At 37.8% G+C, this 23298-nt stretch overlaps 2 long non-coding RNA genes across 2 annotated transcripts; one reads left to right on the top strand and one right to left on the bottom strand.

Moving 5' to 3' along the window:
• The first annotated feature begins 8223 nt into the window (after positions 1-8223).
• On the top strand, positions 8224-10662 carry LOC311430400. The gene is made up of 2 exons (XR_014688766.1): positions 8224-8348; positions 9008-10662. It is a non-coding gene; the product is annotated as an uncharacterized lncRNA (long non-coding RNA).
• Positions 10663-15216: 4554 nt separating this feature from the next.
• Positions 15217-22936, bottom strand: LOC311431212. The gene is made up of 3 exons (XR_014689311.1): positions 22752-22936; positions 18336-18466; positions 15217-15704 (listed from the first exon to the last, which is right to left on the bottom strand). It is a non-coding gene; the product is annotated as an uncharacterized lncRNA (long non-coding RNA).
• Between the last annotated feature and the right edge of the window lie 362 nt (positions 22937-23298).

Here is a 23298-nt window from a genome sequence, read left to right as displayed (position 1 = left end):
TCACAGTGTGTAGGGGTTTTGTTTTGGCAGGACCAGCACGGCTGTCAGACCCCCTATTGTTAACTAGCCAAGTGGCTTCTGGTAGATTTGTGTCCCATTGTTTCCACGTCCCAGCATCTAATGCTCGTAACATAGTCTTTAACAGTCCATTGTACCTCTCAACCTTCCCAGAGGCTTGTGGGTGATAAGGGATGTGGTACACCCACTCAATACCATGCCTCTTTGCCCAGGAGGTAACAAGATTGTTTCGGAAATGACTCCCATTGTCAGACTCAATTCTCTCTGGTGTACCATGATGCCACAATACTTGTCTTTCCAGGCCCAAGATAGTGTTTCGGGCCGTGGCATGGTTTACAGGGTATGTTTCCAGCCACCCAGTAGTTGCTTCTACCATGGTGAGTATGTACCGTTTGCCTTGGCGAGTTTTTGGGAGTGGTCCGATATAGTCAATTTGCCAGGCCTCACCATATTGAAACCCTAGCCATCTCCCCCTGTTCCAGGGAGATTTTACCTTCATGGCTTTCTTGATTGCAGCACAGGTCTCACACTCATGGGTAACCTGTGTGATGGCCTTAATGGTCAAGTCCACCCCTCGATCACGAGCCCATCTGTAAGTGGCATCCCTCCCCAGATGTCCTGATGTTTCATGGGCCCATCGAGCTACAAACAGCTCACCTTTACGTTCCCAGTCTAGGTCCACCTGAGCCACTTCAATTTTCGAAGCTCGATCCACTTCTTTGTTGTTCTGATGTTCTTCAGTAGTGCGACTCTTGGGCATGTGGGCATCTACATGACATACTTTAACATCCAGGTTTTCTACCCGGGTAGCAATATCTTGCCACAGGGTAGCCGCCCAGATAGGTTTACCTCTGCGCTGCCAGTTGCTCTCTTTCCATTGCTGCAGCCACCCCCACAGAGCATTTGCCACCATCCATGAGTCAGTATAAAGATACAATACTGGCCAATTTTCTCTTTCGGCGATATCTAGGGCTAGTTGTATGGCTTTTACTTCTGCATACTGACTCGACTCACCTTCCCCTTCCATGGCTTCCACAACTCGTCGTATGGGATTCTACACAGCAGCTTTCCATTTCCGATGGCTCCCTATCACACGGCAGGATCCGTCAGTAAACAACGCATACTGCTTTCTGTCTTCTGGCAACTCATTGTATGGTGGTGCCTCTTCAGCACGGGTTACCTCTTCTGTTGGCACTCCGAAATCTCTGCCTTCCGGCCAGTCCATAATCTCTTCCAGGATTCCTGGGCGATTGGGTTTTCCCATTCGAGCCCGCTGTGTAATTAATGCTATCCACTTACTCCATGTAGCATCAGTTGCATGGTGTGTAGTGGGAATTTTCTCTTTGAACATCCAATGTAACACAGGTAGCCGCGGTGCCAAGAGGAGCTGTGCCTCTGTACCCACAACTTCTGAAGCAGCTCTAACACCCTCATATGCTGTGAGTATTTCTTTTTCAGTTGGGGTGTAATTGGCTTCTGATCCTTGATAGCCCCGACTCCAGAAGCCCAGAGGTCGACCTCGAGTTTCTTCTGGGGTTTTCTGCCAAAGGCTCCAGGTGAGCCCATGCTCCCCAGCTGCAGTGTACAGTATATTTTGCACAGCTGGTCCAGTACAGACAGGCCCAAGGGCTACTGCACGAGCTATTTCTTGTTTGATTTGTTCAAATGCCTGTTGTTGCTCAGGGCCCCACTCAAAATAGTTTCTCTTTCGAGTCACTCGATATAGAGGACTCACAAGCTGACTATAGCCTGGCACATGCATTCTCCAGAATCCCATGAGGCCTAGGAAAGCTTGCGTTTCCTTTTTGCTATTTGGCAGAGACATTGCTGTTATTTTATTGATCGCATCCATTGGAATATGGCGACGTCCATCCTGCCATTTTACCCCCAAGAACTGGATTTCCTGTGTGGGCCCCTTGACCTTGCTCTTTTTAATGGCAAAACCAGCTTTCAGGAGAATTTGGATTATTTTCTTCCCTTTCTCAAAAACTTCTTCTGCTGTGTTGCCCCACACGAGGATGTTGTCAATGCACTGAAGGTGCTCGGGAGCTCCCCCTTGCTCCAGTGCAGACTGGATCAGTCCATGGCAAATGGTAGGGCTGTGTTTCCACCCCTGGGGCAGCCGATTCCAGGTGTATTGGATGCCCCTCCAAGTGAAAGCAAACTGCGGCCTGCATGCTGCTGCCAAAGGGATGGAGAAAAATGCATTAGCAATATCAATTGTGGCGTACCACTTGGCTGCCTTTGACTCTAGTTCGTACTGAAGTTCTAGCATGTCCAGCACTGCAGCACTCAGTGGTGGCGTGACTTCATTCAGGCCTCGATAGTCCACTGTTAGCCTCCACTCGCCATTAGACTTTCGTACTGGCCATATAGGACTATTAAAGGGTGAGCGAGTCTTGCTGATTACTCCCTGACTCCCTGACTTGCTGATTACTCCCTGAATGTGAACTGCTTGTTCATACCTCTTTGGGAGGTTTTTAATAAATTCCGATCCAGCTTAACTATACAGACCATGGGGTAACTAAAAATTGGACTCTACTTAAAACTAAACTCATGAGCAGCCCATCTGAATTATTTGACAGTTTCAGCACAGGGGAGGCATACATAAAGAATATTCCATTGTGTTTGCAAACTGAAGTTAATTTTCAAAAAAATAAGTGAAACTCATGTCATTACTTGCCTCTAAAAATTAAAACATAAAAATAGATCACAAACTAGTCCACAGTAAGTGAATTGAATTTGACATTATTAATGCATTGTATCTTATTAAAAAAATAGTGAATTTTGTTTTGATTTATTACTACCTTAAGTCTTTAAATTACAGAATCACAGAATGGACAAGGTTGGAAAGGACCTTGTGAGATCATTTAGAGACCTCCAGATGAGAAGATCCAAAGGCCTGTACAATAGACACCATGTCAGGAATCTCTGTGGGTGCTTGTCGTGATCATCATCCCTGTTAAGAGGGGTAGCAAAAGAAGAATGGTCCGATAGGCATGGCAATAGGAACATTGTCATTGAATTAACTCATGCTGTAACTGACTCCAAGTGTGTATCCTCAGCACAACTTCTTTGCTGTAACATTAATGATTCACAGAATCACAGAATGGTTGAGGTTGGAAGGGACCTCTGAAGATCATCAAGTCAACCCTTCTGCCAAGCAGGATCACCTTGAGCACATTGAACAGGATAGCATCCATGTGGGTTTTGAATATCTCCAGTGAAGACAACTCTCAAACCTCTCTGGGCAACCGGTGCCAGTGCTCTGTCACCCTCACAGTAAAGAAGTGCCTTCTCATTTTCAACTGGAACCTCCTGTGCCCATTGCCACTTGTGCCCACCTGGACACAACTGGAAAGAGACTGGCTCCCTCCTCTTGACAACTTCCCATCAGTTATTTATATACATTAATGAGGTCTCCCCTCACTCTTCTCTTTTCCAGGCTAACCAGTCCCAGTTCTCTCAGCCTGTCCTCATACGACAGGTGCTATAGTCCTCTAATCATCTTAGTAGCCCTCCTCTGAACTTGCTCCAGTAGCTCTATGTCCCTCTTGTACTGGGCAGCCCAGAACTGGGTACAGTACTCCAGGGGAGGCCTCACCAGGGCTGATTAGAGGGGGAGGATCACCTCCCTTGACCTGTTGGGAACGCTCTTCCAAATGCAGCCCAGGATACTGTTAGCCTTCTTGGCCACAAGGTCACATTGCTGGCTCAGCCTGCTGTCCACCAGGACTCCCAGGTCCCTCCCTCTCTGCAGAGCTGCTCACCAGCGAGACACATACACACACACACAATCAGTAATATTTCCTTGGGGTTATTTCTTTCTAGGTGCAGGACACTGCACCTGCCTTTATTGAACTTCATGAATTCCTCTTGGCAAAACCCTCCAGCCTGTCCAGGTCTCTCTGCACAGCCCTCTGGGGTATCAGCCACTCCTCCAGAGCTTTGTGTCATCAGCAAACTTGCTGAGGGTGCGCTGTGTTCCATTGGCCAGGTCATCAGTGAGCAAGTTGAACAAGACTGGACCCAGTACTGACCCCTGGGGGACACCGCTAGCTACAGGCCTCCAACTAGACCATCACTGAGCACAACCCTCTGAGCTCTGCCATCCAGCCAATTATCAGTACATCTCACTGTCCACTCATCTAGCCCGCACTTCCTGAACTTGTCTAGTCATTCCATCACAGAAGGATATCAAATTGGCTAAGCATGATTTCCCCTTGAAAATATAATTGCTTCTCTGGTGTCTCATATAACTTCAGGGTTGCCAGAATACATACCCCACTTATGAAGCCAATCTACTATTCCTAGCTACTAACTAATATTAAGATGGATTTTTTCACCTAATCATGGTCTCCTTTCAATCTTTTTCAATAATGTCAGATATGCAAGCATAGTTTCACTATAATTGATTTTAAATAAATAAATAAATAAATAAATAAAAATAAAAAGAAAATTTATAATTTGCTACCAAGGCCAGATGTTTATCTTCCTGTTATCAACCATTGCAAGTTACTCTTATCTCTTCCTTACAGATGTATCTGAAAACTGGCTTTCTCAAACCAATCACAATATAGAGAGCTGTAAACTAGAGCACAGGAGGAATGACCACAACAAGCATAGCCTGTGGTGAGTACTAACTGGGGTTGAAAAGGTTTTAATATTCCCAGCAATTGTTGTTACTGTCCAGAGAAAGAGGCTGCAGGTCAGCATGTTCAGAATAGGAAACAGAAACATCTTGAATGAGTTACTGGGAGAAATGAGATTACCCTGAAACTAGAATATCTCTCTAGAGTTCTGATAGTGGTCATTTACCTTTTCCATTGTACAGTTATTTAATAGCAGTTGATAAAAGTCAAAAAATAGAAATAAATAAAAAAAAAAAAAAAAAAGGCTTTTGCATGTAAGGGAAAGGAGAATTCATAATTCTGTGTATTATCCTTTCTGTCTCCCTTGGGAAATGAACATAATACTGCAGCTATGGGAACAAAAGCCATAGGACAAGTGAGAGATAAAAGGAACATAATTCTTGGACTTCATGATTCAGGAAATTACGTAGAAGTAGCAAGATCTTGCTTCTTATTTCTAGTTTCAAGGCAATGAAACTCTGTGATATGCATAAGGACCAAATGCTGCCATTTCTCAACTTTCTGTCACCTTTCAAACTTAATTTTGGTTACACAAAAATAAATAAATAAATACAACTCACAGGATATAGGGCAAGTATTCCAGTTGTCTACGTTGCTTGGCAGACCCCTGTACTTTAACCATACAAAAGATATACTATTCCTATGTGTGTCTTTTTAAAAGAAGAGGCCCTGCTCACCAATCTTCACAAAAGACTCAATGATAGTTGCAGGTCCCTCTTTGTTGGGAAGCATTCAGTTGTCTTTCACCAGTGCTTTTCTTCTTCTAGAAAACTTCAAAATCTAGTTGCATGCATTGCCCTAGTAGGACCTGCTGTCTGCTTTTGAGGGATCAGGATCTGTATGCTAGAAAAAAAATTATCACTTTCCCAAGAGATAACCATTTTATGGTGAATCTTGACTATCAAGATGCATTTTGCACCATTCTAGGGGAGAATTTCACCAGAAGGTACAAAGATCTTACTCAAAGCCAACAAAGTCAGTGGGAGACTTTTCATTTACTTCATCCAGTCATTACATGACTACTGGTGACAGCAGCTGAAAACAAAAGTAATGTATCATGTCAATTTTAAAAGCCACTTTTTAAACATTTTTACATATCACTTCATTCTGTTCTGCCCATCATAGCTGTCAAGCTCAGTATTATTACTAAGACTTCTCTCAGATTCACAGCATCAATCTAGAATAGTGGATAAGTAAAAAAGCTCCCATTTTTTTTAGCTGTCATGTCAAATAATCTTCAATCTGTATTGACCAAGAACTCTTCAGCAAGGGGAGAAAATTTGCTTGTGAAATTATTGTAGTGATGATAAACTCAAAGGCAAAAGTATTTCTGAAGTGCAGATCCAATTTGCAAATAAGAAGCAATAGAATGCTTCCTTTTGATTTTCAAACTTGTGAATCTAAAGTGCACTAGTACAGTTCTTAAAATGTATAAATATAACCTAACATTGTTGGTTAAACTACCTTTTATTACTGAATAAGCATTTTTTACTGAGTATAAAGACAAATTCTCTGGCTTTCTTACAATAACCTCAATTTGCAAGAGCTACAGGTAAACTATTACAAATGTCTTTTTAAGAAATGATTCTGCATAGAATCAAAAATACATAACGTGTTGAGTGAATGACCTTAATAAATCAGTTTAAATGACCATGTATTGAATAGTTTCTCTAAACATATTTGCAAAAGAAAAAGAATGTGTCATTATCTTGTGAAAGTGAAAATATAATAGACAAAACATATATTGAATGTGAAACTGTTGGCTTACAAAGGCAGCTCATATATAGTCTGTTTAAAATACATTTGAAGATAAATCAGTCATGGGGTATCCCAAATTTATGCCAAAACTCTCATAACAATAATGTCTAGTCTAATCATTAAAAGTCGCAAGAGGCAGAAGGATCACAATAAAGGCCAGAGGTTGCTTCACAATATTCATACTAAGACTAGGAAAACTGTCACAGTGATCATCTCAAAAAGCTATTAGTATGTTGTGTCAATTGAGATCCATGAGATTACTGTTACCTGAAAGAGTCAGACTGGACAGCTTCGTATAATATTTGCGTGACAGAGAACATAGCTCTAGGTCTCAGTCTCTTTTGTACATGGTCTCTGAACTTCTTTATATAACTGATGGACAAAGTCTTAGACATCAGTGACAGAATTCTGTTGAAATGAAATAAAAGACCAGAAATACAATCCATATAAAATGTTTTCAGATAAAATGGAGACAAATGATGTTCATACATACATCAAATTATGATTATTGCATAGATTTTCTGCATCCCTATCAAAATGTTGTCATAAACATTTTTATAAACAAGAGCAAGCAATTTCAAGTCATTGTAGTTGCCAATATATTCTATCTGTTAAATGTATCTCACCTAAAAAATATGCATAGCAATATTAAAGAATCATGCAAATTCTAATATAATGCATACCTAGCAAACATTGTAGAACAAGTCTCTACAAATGTCAGTGACTGCAAAGACCATCATTATTAGACAGCTATTCACAACAGAGGTTTGTTAACATATGCAAAATTTTACAACCTTAGGCAAGTGTTATTAACAGGTAACCTTTTTAATTTACAAACTATTGACACACATGGCTTACCTTGGTGTAATTCTGAAAATTATTGTACAAGGTTATTCTTCATGACAATGTATAATAGATTTTCCAAGTGATTTTGATAATGAAGATCCTTTTGAAAAGGAGACTTATATGCAAGAAGACTTTCAGATTTTTTTCTTAAATGAAAAAAGTTTTAGTGAAAGATGCAAAAGGCCTTGTGTAAATAAAATATACTCTTTCATGAAAAGGTGACACCATATAGTAAAGAATAATAATACAAAGGTCATACCTAAGACTAAAAAAAGACTGCCTAAACACTTGCATATTTTAAATGTATGGTTTGCAAATAAAATCAAAACAAAAAACTTCAGAATTATTTAATTTCTTTTGAAATTATGATCTGTCTTTCAAAGTTGACAATATTCAAAGCACAGCAATATGCTAAACAGCAGTAAATCATAACAAAAAATGAGTCAAAATTTGACAAACCTATTCAGATGAGTAAATGGATCTGTACATTAAACGAGGATAAATAATACTGTTCTATTAAAGTGCTAGGAGATTTTTAGTTTTCTAGGTACTTGAAACCTTTTATATTTTTCATCTAAAACATAGCAACTATACTGAATCTAAGTGTAATACTGAGGGTGGATAAACAAAAAGATAAAACTGTGTTCATTGTAATATATACCTCTCCGTTACTTGTATATAAACAAAATACATTTGTTTTTCACTACCACTAAACTAGCTCTGAGGGTGAGATCAGCATTCAGTGAATTGTAAACTGTTTTCTGCTATGCCTACACTGTCCTTTGAGATCGACAACCCAAATAATGAATATGACCAACTGAGAATACTTAGTAAATAAAATAATAGATATCTAAACCATTTAGCATGTGAAATGAAACAAGATCACAGTCCACAGTGATGCTGAAAAAAATCTATAAAGTATCTATAATTCATCAATTGAACAGCAGGAATACCTGAAGAAGAGTTTTCAGAAGAAAACAATTCAGTATTTTCCTATTTAAGACTGAGGAAGCATATGAAATACAGAAAGAAATGGAAGAAGTTAAGCTTCAGAAGAATACATCAGTGTGACAGGTTGGTACATTTAAAATGTGAGAGAACTTGTGGGGTAGAAAGTAAATTCATCTCCTATGCTGCAGGAATGTTGGAAAAAGGAAAAATGTTATTTGAAACTTTTGTAGTTTTAAAGCTTCTCTAGTAAAAGCAAGACAGTTTGAGAAAATGTGAAGTCTATACTTAAAGTTGTTTAACATATAGTGGGTGAACTTTTTAACCTGAAAATAATGTTCTAAAAACCAGAAAACTACTGGATAAGTAACTCCCACATACACAGCCCACCAAACCACCCACATCTTGCTTTTCTAGCAGACTTACAAGTGCTTACAGCTCTTATTCAGAAGGAGAGAAGCAGGGATTTAGACAATTTCTTAATGACAGAACACTTGGTAATGGTGGTTTAACAGTCGAGGAGGTTATTTTTATAAAGTGCTTTCAGAAGGTCTTTTTTTCTTTTCTATTTTTTTAACATTCTCCTATTGTCTGTAGAAGTTTGATGCAATATTTGGAGAAAAACAGAACCGTAATGCAATGAGAATGTCAACTATAACATCATTTTAATTACAAAAGAACTGTGGTGATAACTAAGAATAAATTTGAAAGGCTATTTAGATTAGGTTATGACTTGGCTTTAATATATAGTGAAAAATATGTGATTTGCTTTTTTTTTCTATCAGCTCATTATGAATTCTGGTGGAAGAACCATGTCACAATTTGCATTATTTCAAAAAGTTATGAAGCCTTGCTGCAGAAATTAAATCTAAGTATTTTGTAATTAAGAAGATATAAAGTACTCCAGACAATATGGCAGAATTCTTGACAGGTTGCTTGGAAAGTGAGTATGTGATAGAAAACATCCATGGGGATCTATGGGTGCTCTATGTCAAATATCATGACAGAGCACAAAGAAATAATATGATGGTTGATGTAATAGTTGATCTCTGAATCATTTCACAGAAAACTGAGAGAAAAAGATGCCAAGCTATGTACCTAAGTACAGACAATACTAGAATTGTAACAGTGGTGACTGCAATTCTTCCTCAGACATGTAATCAAAGTACAGAAAGCTTTGTTAAGTTCTTATTGAATAGTACAGCTAAATCAGACAATGTTTGTTCAAGCTGTATAACCTGTGAAAAACATAAAATTATGAGAAGTATTTATCCTTAGCTGCAATACTCAAGAATAGCTCTGTTGTCCTTCTAGTACTTAAAAAAACTCACTCAGAGTAGCCAACAGATCTCAGCTTTGTGACATACATGTTTACACGGGAGAATAACAGAATTATAGAGGCATAGAATATTGGAAGAGATCTACAAGGATCATTGAATCAAACTCTTGGCTCCGCACAGAATCACCCAAAAATCAGACCGTGTGTCTCAGAGCATTGTCCAAATGCTTAGGCTCAGTGCTATAACCCTGGGGAGACTGTTCCAGTGTCTGACCACCCTCTCAGCAAAGAACCTTGTTCTTATATCCATCCTGAACCTCCTCCGTCTGAGTTCGATGGGTCCTGTTGCTGTTGCAAAGAGCAGAGCTCAGTGCCTGCTCCTCCGCTGCAGGCCACCATGATGCCTCCTCTCAACCTGCTCTTCTCCAGGCTGCACAAATCAAGTACTTCAGCTGCTCCTCATACATCTTGCTCTCTAGACCCTTCACCATCTTTGTACCCTCCTTTGGACACTCTCGAATAGTTTTATCTTTTTTACATTGTGGCGTTCAAAATCTTGCACAGCACTTGAGGTGAGGCCACACCAGTGCAAAGTGGAATACCTCTGTCAAACACACTCGTCTTTTGGACTTTGCTGATGTCATCTGACCATGAGCTTTTTAAAGCAAATTTAAAGCTGAGCACAACGTATTCATGACTATTGAGATCACAATGCCCTAAAAACTGACAGCTTATCACTGCTTCTTTGTCCTCGACAAGTTTCTACATCTCTTCTTATGACGCCAGTAATTCAGGAAATAATAATAAACACACATGGAGCCACTGTGAAAGTAATAAACCAGCAGCCAGAATGTGTACCAAGCCTCTCTGGCAAGAGCAGCAGACTGCCAAGTCTCTATAGTGTGGCTGCTGAATGATGTGGCTGGGCAGCTTATCTTCAGTACTCTGTTGAGAGAGTCTACTAATCAGAGACCTTGTAATTGGAAATGCTAGACTTCCTAACTGCTTGTTTTAGAGCTGAAAAGGAGTCTACAGCTCTGGAAATCAAGGGGAGGGGAATTTGTAGTGAAAAAGAAGCAGTTCCAACTGATTTTCAGAAATTGTTATCAAAGTGCAATTTCCCACAAAAAAAAAAAAAAAAAAAAAAAAAAAAAGTAAAAAGTAAGTAAACTTACTTTCTCCATTCTGTCTCCTTTTAAAAGAAATAGAGTGACAAAGAAAATCAAAGTAGCAGTTCATTGTTCAAGTCAAAAGATACTTTGAAATCTAACAGTAAAGAATGATCTTTGTTCAGAGCAGAGAAGGGAGAAAATTGTATATATGTAACTTCAGCACTATACCTCCATAGTGACCACAATGCTGAAAATTAAAATTTACTGCCATTCATTGTATACCTGTTATTTTTGCTTCCACACAGTGCATTACAGCACTCTGCTTAGGTATATCTCCTCTGAGTTCTAAAATCTGTTGTTTTGCTGTTGGTGGTGTTGGTATTGATGGTGTGGTGGTTTTTTTGTTTGTTTGTTTTTGTTTTTTTTTGTTTGTTTTTGTTTTTGTTTTTCTCACTTTAAACTGTGTTGTAACATTAGGATTTGAACTGCTTCTTTGAAACAAATTAGTTCTCTGGCTTTATTTCTCAGCCAGTACATTTGTCTTTCTCCTAGAACTTCTGAAATCTCCAGCCTGAGTTGTGAGAGTAGTTTCAGTAATTACAAAAAAAAAGTTCAAAATAAAAAATAATCAAAAAAATCAGCAATAAAAACAAAGTTAAGAGAAAAACAATAAAGCAAAAACATTCAAACATTTTCTCCCCTGCATTTTTCTTGGAATTGCTTGGGGATGGGAAAGTAGGGGAAGTTGTCTTCAAGTAACAAACAAATTTTCTCACACATGATAAAATATCTTGCAGATGGTTATGGATAGATTCCCCAATGGAAGACTTTTCCACCTTAAAATTATGATTTTCTAAAACTTAAACATTAGAGAATGTTATGATATCTTCACTTAAAAATGATCATAGTCTCATTAGGTAATATTCAGGAAGTTTAGCTTAAAGTATACTTAAAGTAAAATCATTTCCTTCCAAAATTAATTATATAAGCATTTTTTAAATTTTCATATTATATTCTGAACCCCAGTAAATGAAACATTTGATGCTGAAATCCATTTACCTTCTGAAATACCATTTGGATTTTCATTTGTCATTTGAATGAAAAGGTGCTGTTTAATTAAAAAGTGTATTGGATCAGCTAGTGGACTTTGTCTTATTTTTGGAAAAAATATATATGTTTAAAGCACTCAGTCAAAGCATTGTTATATTTACAAAACTTCTAATTTTGTTATGCAAACTTTATTATGCCACACAAATAAGACTTTAACTAACAATTAGAGCTTTGAGTATTTATTACACTAATCCACAACAGAAAAGAGAATTAGTTTCCCCAGCTAATATGTGGTTGTACAACATTAATACTATTTTATGTGAAAGTAAAAGTGAAGATACACATGTAAAACTAAAAATACTGAGACATGAGAAAGAAGAAATTGAACAAGAAGTCAGTAACCATTGTGTTATCTGCTAGCAGCAGTTCAGCTCTTCAAGACATTTGATTAAGGAAAAGTGAAAAGTAAGGATGATCACTTACAATAGTAGTAGGATTCAATTATTTTTAAAAGTAAGGTTCATAGAATTCATCTGGGGAAAGGAAGATTTTTTTGTGGGGTTGAAGAATGCCTAAAACATTACTGAAGGGAAATGGGAAGTAACTTTGACTGTTTCATAGAATTAATCTTTTAGTGATATCCAGTAATGGCTGAAAGAGTTAGAGCAAACACATGGTCTTGATCACTCAGATCAAAAGCTTGAAATAGCAACAACCTAGCTTTTAAATATTAGCTTTGTGGAAATATTATTTCCATGTATCTTTCACACCACTTGCTCATGACCTGCTCAGTTTGATTACTTAAAAAGCACATTAAAAAATAAATAAATAATAAAATAAAAGAGAGAATAAATTCTGCATGAGAATTCTGAAAGCAGCTTCTTAGGGGTGTTTGAGACATATGCTATTTACTTTTTGTCTAGTTCTGACAGTTATTTGACTGGGGTGAGAATTAGTATAAATAGAATGTAGAATATAAATAGAAAACTATGAATTAAAAATATACTGGCAAAGACACTATTTCTATGGGCTACCTATTTTCCTTAACTCTTCAATTTTAGTTTGGATTTAGTATAGCCAGGAAGCTGTGTATGAGTCCATAGCAGACTCAGTTCTTACTGTGGGAGTCGTCGTTCCTCTATTTCATTCTTTCAGTAGGAGGCTAAAGATATTTCCATATTCATCCTGGGAAATATAAAGCGTTATAAATTTCAGGTGCCTTCCTTAGCAATTGAGAGGAGACAGCTACTAACCAGATCCAGCCATCCATACACAGTCCTTCTGATTCTAGAAAGTTAGTGCCTGCTTTTAAAAATTTCATACAAGAAAAAAAAAAAAAAAGTAACAGTAAATATTTACTAACTAGATTTTTGACTTCCTTCATTTAAGCAGCTATAGCCTCAAAAAATCAGATGATCTGTTTCTCGTCTGCTTCTTCAGCATAACCCTATTAAATGCCCTAGCCAGCATCTTTTCTTCCGTTTAAGGTTCTTTCATAACCACATGGATTCTCCAATATTATTTGAATGTCTTTTTGACGTGCCTGTTACATTCATAGTTAGTATAAATTCTTCACATTTCATAGTCGTAAGGAGATTGAAGTAAGCTTGTAAGTTTAGTAACTTACAAGCTTGCAATGAATTCAGTTTCCTATTCCTCAGTAAAATTCATATCCTGTAATCAGGTCCCTTATCTAACCAATGGGAAATGTTGGTACAGGTAAGATTTTATGCCTTTTAATCATAAATATGCTATAGTACATGCCTGACCTGCAAGAGTGTAACATGGATAAATTCAACAATTTGGTAATCTGAGAAGAAGAAAAACAATTGGCATTCACTTTTAGTATAAAATGGATTTTTAAAAATGCAATTAGGAAACTGGTTAATCTAACAGTGACAGTGATATAGATGTTGCCCTTGAAATGATCTTAGAGTGAGAAACATTTAAAGAAAGTTAACAGGTTATGGTACTTAGATGGGAAGGAAATAGATGCTCTCCAAGGAAGTGATACCTAAGTGACACATATCATTGCTGTGTGACCTATGTGTTCTTTTCCACCCCTTTTATGTGCAGTTTTATGGTAAAAATAATGTTAAGAGATGCAAAATATATGCAATTGACTAACTGTTTTTGCTGCTTTTCTTATATTAAGTAATTAAAGCATAATAACATTTCTTTATTACTCCCACACATGCAACTTGAACAATCATTGCAAGGAAGCTTTCAAAGCAACTGTCATAGCAGAAGTTAATTTTGCATGAATTATAGAGAATTAATGGCAGTGTGCTTTGATTATAAATTAAACTTTTTGTTTACAATTAAATAGAAACTCAGGAAATAAATTATACCACAAAACAACCTGTGATACCTTGCTGTTCCTACAGGTATTACAGGCAAGGCCAAAATTCAGCAAGGTGCATTTATGAGTTATTGGACCACACTTCACCTGTGAATTCGACTTTACGTCTTTCCAGTTTCTTAGTGAGCAACATCAGGTAATAGAGGAAGGACAAAGACAATGATCCAGATCTCTCCAAGAAAACCAAACCCCAAAATAGCCAGTAATGTCTAAAAGACACAGTATCATATCTGAAGAAGTGCTGCAGAAAATAGCCCTGCTTAGTTTTCTAGCACTTGTGCCAAAACTGAGTCAGCCAATTATAATTCACAGAGCTGTAATCTCTGTTTAGCTCTGCTAATGTTTGCTGTCAGTATGGTGTCTTTGGCTGCAGAGCAGCTTTTAAGAAGCACTGAACCACCTTATTTTAGACCAATTATCTTGTTCTGTACCCACATGGCAACCCTGCTGGTGTGAACTTTCAGGATAACAAGAGAAAAGAAAAGAAAGGAGTGAGGTAAGTTGCCTCCTATTGAAACCACAGCCCACAGATGTCTTTTTACATTGCATTTCAGTCTCATTAAATAAATAAATAAATAAATAAATCTGTATCCTGTTAAACCACAGTGGTCTTTTTTTTTCTCAGTCAGCTTACTACAACTGAGTAATACAATGCATTTCACAACACAAAGTCCAGTTAACAAGCAATTAAAGAAACTTTGATTAGTCTCCACTGCTGTGATACCTGATTAGCTAGTTTTTGAAGGCTGAAACAGCTCTTTTTAGTACCTTTTATTTTTCTTTTTTCTCTTAGTAGGTATTGTTGCATGGCATGAAACACATGTAGAATTTATCATGGTTAATTTGCATTTAAATCCCTTGAAGAGATGCTCATAAGATTATTTTTTTCTGTGTTAAGAATTGTTTCCAAACACAAAAAGGCATTTCTTTGCCAACAGAACAATAATTGTGTTCCTTTTCCTTCTACCATGCAATTAAAACAGGTTATTACCAAATCAATACCCATTTCACAAAATGCATCCCTTGAATGTCTCTTTTGTCTTCCTCATCTAACAAGTCTGACCTGTGTATTTATTTTGCTTGTGCCTCTGCAGTAAAAAAAGCTAGATTCTAAAACAAAACAAAGCTCAAGCACAATCTCTTAAGCACAGCTTCACGTTTGAAAATGAATAGAGCATATGCCAATCTGTCTCAAATACCACAGAGTGCTAAGGGCTTTCTTGTCTTTACAGAGATGTTACAGAACATGAAATAAGTATCTAGAAGACTTTTTGATTTGAACAGGAATATAGAAATATGAGCAAGTCATTGAACTCATAGTCCAACCCAGTATGAAGTCTAGTAACCATTTTGTAAACTACACAGGTTTTTTATTAGTATTTACAGGAATTACTCCATTTCTCTGTCATGTTATATTTATTTCTCTCCATCATTTGAAATTCACTAAGTATTGCAAAAGGTTAAAAAAGAGTCAGGTAACTGTTTATTAAAAATGACAGCACATAATGAATGCTACTTGTCCTGTACTCTTCCTTCTTTTCTTTCTCCCAGCTATCCTGTGAGGAGTGCTGGAATATGGACTTCTGAGAAGAATTGTTGAAGAGCACTGAGGTGGGTATACATGGACCTGCACTGAAGGAGTAGGTACGTGCAGTTATGAACTGCATGAACAGGAGGACCTGCAATAGAAAATAAATTATGTTAATTAGCAAAGGCAGAAATGAGAAGGAATTAGAAGAAATGAGAAAAATGAGGCAAATGCCAATCTGAAAGGTTGATTGGGAACTTGCAGCTCATGCAGAGGAAAAGAAGGACAAGTGAGCCTAAGAAGTAGGACTTGGTCAAGGATACTGGCACAGGAAGTGACTTTGCCATAGCATTTACAAAAGCTGAAAACAAAAGGAGGTAGAAAGGGAGATATGTAAACAGTTAAAAAAGAAACACTGATAAACTTTTTAGAAGTGGAAACAGAGAAAAGTGCATAATCTTTAAACATACTCTAAAGAAAAATAAATGAAAAAATTCTGGGCATTCTACAGTCTTTTCTTTATCTGCTGATTTCAATTATTTCAAACTTCACAATGTGTTACAATCCTGGCCAATAAACATTGAAAATTCAAAGTCCTAACACTGGTTAAGGAAAAAAGTAGGGTGTGAGAGTAGGGTATTTTTGGTTTTGTTGTAGATTTTTTTTTTCAGTTGCCTTGATTAGATAAGATAACCAGGCTGTAGGTTTTTAATATGCATGTAAATACTGATATAAGGTATTCATGCTGTCATGTAAGATATTCCGTTACCTTAACAAATGCTTGTATACAACCTAAGTGTGAGCATTGATCTGATTTCCTTACTTAAAGAAAGCCATTTATTTACATATTTAATGAGAAAGCTTAAGCTTTAAGCTTAAGAAAGCACAATTGTTTAACTCTGCCCTAAAAAAGGCCCCAAATATACAGGTATTTAATATGATGAAAAATACATATTTTTGTGTGATAAAATTGGTGTTTTTTTGCTTAGGTGGCAAATAGTGCAGAAAATCAGAGAATTTCTTGTCTCTAGAGATTTTGCTATCAGGCATTACCCAGACCTTCTTTCTTTGATGAATTTCTGATATTTATGCTCAGCATTTGCATTTACTCTGGGATGTCTTCCCTGTTTACCCAGAGGAGAAAATAAACTACTTAAAATCTCTTTGTTGTTGATTGAAAGATTATCTTCCTGTCTCCTGATACACACCTTGGGTAGGTCTGCTGTGCATATGCATACTTAAATAATTTCACAGGTATGAATCTATGAATCATTATCATGGATATTTTTGCACTTCATAGTATTATAACTGTTTCTTGCTGTTGTTTTTTAAATCAGAAAATATTATAACATTTAAACAAAAGGTTTTCTTGAGAGAACATACTAGATTCCATTAAAAAAAAAAAAAAAAAGATATTTTTTTCAGCTAAAGGTTAGAAAGCCATACACAAAGTAGTGTATACACAAAGGATCCTTCATTGGTAGAGATCCAGATCCCGGTCTACATTTTGCAATTCTTTCAGAGTAAATATTATCTACACTGGGGAAGAAATTCCCCTGTGTGTTTTAAGTCACATTTCCAAAGGCTTTGTCTTCACCTCTAAGCACAACAGAAGAATTCTTGCAACTCTGCGAAGTTTTTTTCAGGATAAGAAAATTGATTCCTCCCCAGCTGTATTGGGAACTTGAGGCATCTAGCTGATACTATCTCATCTGTTTCTGTGTTTGGCCATCACAAGTAAAAGCAGCTGGTATAAATCAGCATATATAGCCTTACTTCACAGGTCAAGTGAGAGACTGGAACTTGCCTTTGGTGCTCTCAGTTCTCAGCAATATGGCCATAAGAAAAATAGACAAAGTCTGTCACACAGCGATGTGTAACTATAGATCATTTCAAATCCACTCCACCACTGTGATGTTGCAGAAGGCCAGAGAAAACGTATGCTATGCATGTTTAGTCATCTTTGTCAAAGATTCTGCAGAATACAAAGGAATAAAATAAAGTGAAAAAAATCCTACTTATACAGTGGATAAGAAAATGTCAAAAATGTTGAAAAATGCCTTAGCAGCACAAGCAAGAAAAAATAAATTTTACTAACACTTTAATAGTATTAATAAATTAATACAAACTCAAAAAAGTATCTTTTTTGTTGTCTTAAACTCACTTGAACACATGTGGAATCAATAAATGGATAATAATATCAAAATAAAATATGAAGGCAAGTAACAATGAAAATTATATACAGAGACTGACCTGTGTTGAGTGTAACTCACATGAAAACAGAAAGGATATAGCTCAGAATGATTTAAACTTGCAAAATGTGTCAATAACTAAAATAACTGGGATTGATGTGCTTATGCATTCAAAATACAGATAAAAACAAGCAAAGCTTGTACAGACCATTGGAGAGCTTCTTGAAAATCTAGGCTGATGACATACGTTAGCCAATACAGGGAAACCATGTATATGTTTCTAACTCTACTCAAAATGTATAAAACTGCTTGGAATAACATGTCATAGGTCATAGAGTAATATAGGTTCAAAGGCACTTCTGGACAACCCAACTACAAGCAGGGTGGTATATATATCTTTTGTGTTTATAATGTCCTGTATATATATATCTTTTATGTGCACTATTGCACTAGAAAGTGCTCTGGGATGCATCCCCACAAAAGAAAGCTTGAATTAAGACAAGCAAAAGCTTGGTTCTTACTGAAGCAGTAAACTCTCAAGTTATCAATCTTGAACTTTACCTTACAGATTGGCTCTGTGCAATATATACCTGTTACAGGTAGTAGTCCATGATTTTAGAGAGCCACAACGAAGCCATCACTCAGCACAGCCCCACCATTCAGCAAAGGCAGGACTATTTGTGATGACCAGAATAGCTGGATAAATCCATTCTCTATTGCCCTGCATGGAGAACAGTGGAACAGGTAGTCAGGACCCTTGACATGAAGAACTTTATGAATCAACTTAAGAGTGTAAATTGCAGTTTACTATCTTATATGCAAGATGAGGTTAATCCCCACCTAAAAGTTGTCAAAGTACAGTTTCTTTAAATAAAAAAAAGTAAACCAAAAATGATTCTCTTGCACTTTTTAAGCAATTATATTTTTCATTCGACTGTCATTATAAAGTGGGGCAACATTATTATATGTTCTGAAATGATAATTGCACCTGTTTTTTTCAATGTAAATGAATAAGCAGTATCTAGCATATACTTGATATAAAAAGAAAGCTCAGTGATTCTCTATCTACTCATAATATAATGATTCCAGTAAAAAAAAAAAAAAAAAAAAAACCTAGTAATACATTTGTAAATTAAGGTCAGTTGCTTAATCAAAAGCTGTGTTTTCTTTTTTCCCAAAGATATAGCTGAATCAGCCTTTCTTCTTTATGACAATTACTGCCATTTATATTCTTCTGTATCATTAGTGAAAACATGTTCAGTTCAGTTGGTTGGAACATTCTTTTTGTGTAAGATACATCAACAAGTTTTCAGGGAATAACAGTAAACAAGAATAAAAATTTATTCTAAGCTGTGATTGAGCACTGAGTTAGTGCTGTAAAAGACCCTGCTGAAGGTCTCCCTTTTGGCAAAAGTTTAGATGAAAATGCAGCTTTTTAAAGGAGGACATTTCATCTGCATCATCTACTTACCAGGCCAAAATACTGATGGTAGCATACAAACAAGTCAGGTTCAAAAGGGGTATTCCCCCCCCCCCAAAAAAAAAGAAAAAAAAAAAAAGGCATAAAAAGCATTGCAATTTACCCCTTGCTGTATACTGAAACATTAAAGAAAACAGATACTAGATCTAGGAATCCAACTAGAATAGGAGTTATCAGCAGAAATTAACAAGACAAAAGACAAAGTTCCAAAATTTCAAGCTGTTCTTTCTACCCCTTAGAGTTTTGCTCATTGGTTAGTTACTCTACAATTTGCTCTGAATACCTTATTTCACTACATAGGTACACTTTAATCATTCTTATTTTAAATAGCAATCAGAATAAAAATGATGTCAAACATTAGTGGTGCAAGTATTTTCAAATCACAACCATCTAATGAAATTTAAAGCTAAAATATTTTTCACAAATATTGCAAAACAGTCAGTTTATTTGCTAACATAGCATTGAGAACACGTATATGTTCCTGTATTAAAATAAATAAATATATTCATGTTTTGCCTTTTTTTCTGCTCTGCTAAGTTCCTGCATCCCTCTCTCATCTCTCTCTGTCCACCATACACATACACAGACAAAATATAAAACTGTTATAAATGAAGTCTCAACTCAATTTGAATTTAGTAATATTCATAAAAGGAATATTTATAAAAGGTATAAAAGGCAAGTAAACAGCGCTGGGTGTGCGGGGAGTCTACACTCCATCAACACGCACACACGAACATTGAACCTTCTAAACATACAGAACATTGCTTTTACATACTAAACCCAAGTATGCCTATACATATATACAATCAGAAAAGGTAACAAACAATCCTTTAAGTTCATGTTACCATGAACCACGGGGCTTTCTGACCCCCATGGCCACATTCCCAAATCTCCCCCTTCTTTATTAACATCAACTGTCTTCTCAACACGAATTACCACTCCATATATAACAAAGCCAAGAAAGCAAATCAATGCTCAGAAAACCTTTCTTATTTTTATACTTCTAGAAATATTTTTACTCAAAATTTTAATCCAGAGAAGAAATATTAACATTGACAAAGTGTTAACATATTAACCCTATCTCCTTATCTTCTCCTCCTGCTCGTTTTCAGAAGCACACCTTAGTCATCCTTTAAGTACCCTTTCTGAAGTACCTCAGTCCTTGCTCTGGGATGCTGTTTTCCATTACAGCACTTTGATGCCTGATTCTTCCAGGAGAACCTGACTCAGTGTAGTAATTTAGCAGAAGTGTAACTGCATACTCTAATATATCCCCTTAACTGTATTGTTGTACTGATGCTTTCCATATGTGCTTAATCTAGGAGGTAAAACTGAGACCTGGGGAATTCTGCTGGTCACATAAAATGCTAGTGACAAGACAAATTATATTATCTACAATGTAAAGCTACACCTCATCAGTTGATGTCTTTGCTGCTGATATTATCCTCTGGATATAAAGCAAACTATCAAAGACAATTTGGAATAAAAAAAAAAAAAAAAAAAAAAAAGCACAAGGGGAAGGTTGTATTGCCAGTATCTCTTCTGTTCTCCTAGTTCAGTGTTATACGTGGAGTGGTAATTTGTGTCGAGAAGATGGTTGATATTAATAAAGAAGGGGAAGATTTGGGAGTGCGGCCATGGGGGTCGGCAAGCCCCATGGTTGATGATAACATCAGACTCTTAACGACGAGGCCATCAGGAATGTAAAAGAGTTTAGAGGAAACAAAGAAGGTTGATTCAGGAGATGCCATGCAGTCGAGGGTTGCTTGTTCTCCAGCCGTTAAGGCATGGAAGTTTCTGGGTGTTTGCTGTTGCTGTTTTATGCAAAGTTGTTTGACCAATGAAAAGTTGTTTTTGAAAAGGACTGCTGTGGGGAGAGGGGTATAAGAGGGGAGCCTGTCCTCGAGATGAAAAAAAAAAAAAAAAAAAAAAAAAAAGGCAACACGATGAAGTTATGTGATCAATAAAGAAGCAGAAAGAAGGAATGAAAAGGAACAGGCTAGCAGAACGGAGACCAGGACAAGAACAGGAACACTGATTGCCTCATGAAGATAGGTTCGGCCAAACTCAGCAAACCGCTCAAAGAAGTTTGTACTGAAAGTCGCTGGAAACAGGTGCACCGGAGCTAAGAAGAAGCTCAAGCTGAAGAAGCAGACCCGCACACACAACTTTTTTTTTGCGGGACCACAGTGGTTTGCCAGACAGTGAGGGAACTGCAAGCTCGTTTACTGATCCTTCTGCTACACCATCAGCCTCCCCACCGCTACTGCCATCGCAGGCCTTTGCTGTTCCGCCCCCTGGTGGCCTGGACGTGCCTTTTGGCCTGGGGCCCTATTGGCCTTGAAAAGGAGACATGTTTCCCTTCGATCCAGGAAGAGTGCGATGCATGAGGCCCAAAGGCTGAGTTGCTTGAGACATATTGTTCCCATGACTAGCTGTGAAATCCTCCGGTGTTTGTAATCAAAAAAAGGAATGGAAATTGGAGACTGTTATAAGTCATGGAAGATATGGGAGCACTTCAACCAGGCCAACTATGCTCCCCCAGTCATGGACATTGATAGTAATAGACATAAAGGATTGTTTGTTACCTTTTCTGATAGTACATATGTATAGGTGTACTCGGGTTTAGTATGTAAAGCAATGTTCTGTATATTCAGAATGTTTGATGTTCGTGTGTGCGTGTTGGTGGAGCGTAGACTCCCCACACACCCAGCGCTGTTTACTTACCTTTTATAAATATTCCTTTCATAAATATTACTAAATTCAGATTGAGTTGAGACTCTTTTTGAAAGCATTAGTGTACTAATTTCACTCTAATGGGCAACTGATCACAATGTCTCTCTCACCCCCCCTCGTCAAAGGAAGAGGAGGAGAAAATAGAATGAAAAAGGGTTAAAGGCTTGCAATAAGGACAGGGAGTTCCCTCACCAATTACCACTATGGGCAAAATGGACTCAGTCTAAAGAGATTAATATAATTTATTGCCTATTACCAACAGAATAGAGAAGTGAGAAACTAAAAGCAAACTAAAAACACCTTCCCCCCATCCATCCTCTTCTGTTACCACCCCGCAAGCAGTGCAGGGGAACGGGGACTGGTCACTCCCTGACGCTTTGTCTCCGCCGCTGCTTCACAGTCACTCTACCCTGCTCCACGCGGGGTCCCTCCTGAACTAAGCCTGCGGGGGCTGCCCACAGGCAGCAGCTCTTCAAGAACTGCTCCCACATGGCTCCACACCACGGGGTCCATCCGCCAGGAGCAAACTGCTCCAGCACGGGTGCCACACGGGCAGCAGCACCCCCCAGGCCCTCTGCTCCTGCAGGGGCTCTCCATGGGCCGCAGCCTCCTCCAGGCCACATCCACCTGTTACACCAGGGGCTCCTCCATGGGGTGCAGCATGGAGATCTGCTCCATGTGGGACCCGTGGGCTGCGGGGGGGACAGCCTGCTCCATGAGGGGCCTTTCCACAGGCCACAGGGGAACTTCTGGCTGCCGGAGCACCTTCTACCCCTCCTTCTGCACTGACCTTGGGGGTCTGTAGGGCTGCTTCTCACTCTTCTCTCCCAGCTGCTGTTGCTCTCCCAGAGGCCCAAACAGCATTGCTCATTGGCTTGGTTGTAGCCTGTGGTGGGTCCCTTTGTAGCCGCCTGAAGCTGGTACTGATCTAACGTGGGGCAGCTGCTGGACTCTGCTCACTTCGGCCACCACTGCAGCCCCCCGGCTACCAAAACTTGTTGTATAAACCCAATACATTTATCCAAAACTTCTAATTATAGTACCTTGAGGAAATTATAATAATTAGGAAGAAATAATAGCCAAAACATAAAACCGAACTTTTATGTTAGTAATTTGGCTATGCAGCTTGTTAATCAGTATAAATAATCATAAAATTTAAATGTACAGATTCTGCATCAGTCAGACACAATTTGCTACAGCTGTTGCCTAAAACTTGTGCAAGCTAACAAGTAGCTCCTGACTAGAGACGGAAAGCCTTACAGTGGAAGAACTTGTAAATTTTGATCTCCAAGTTGAGTGTAACTCTGAAATAAAATTTACAGCTCTGCGCTGCACTA

The sequence above is a fragment of the Aythya ferina genome (genome assembly GCF_964211825.1).
Source record: "Aythya ferina genome assembly, chromosome: 1".
Classification (NCBI taxonomy): Eukaryota; Metazoa; Chordata; class Aves; order Anseriformes; family Anatidae; genus Aythya; species Aythya ferina.
Note: the sequence above shows the minus strand (reverse complement) of the source record. Positions and strands in the feature narration are given on the sequence as shown.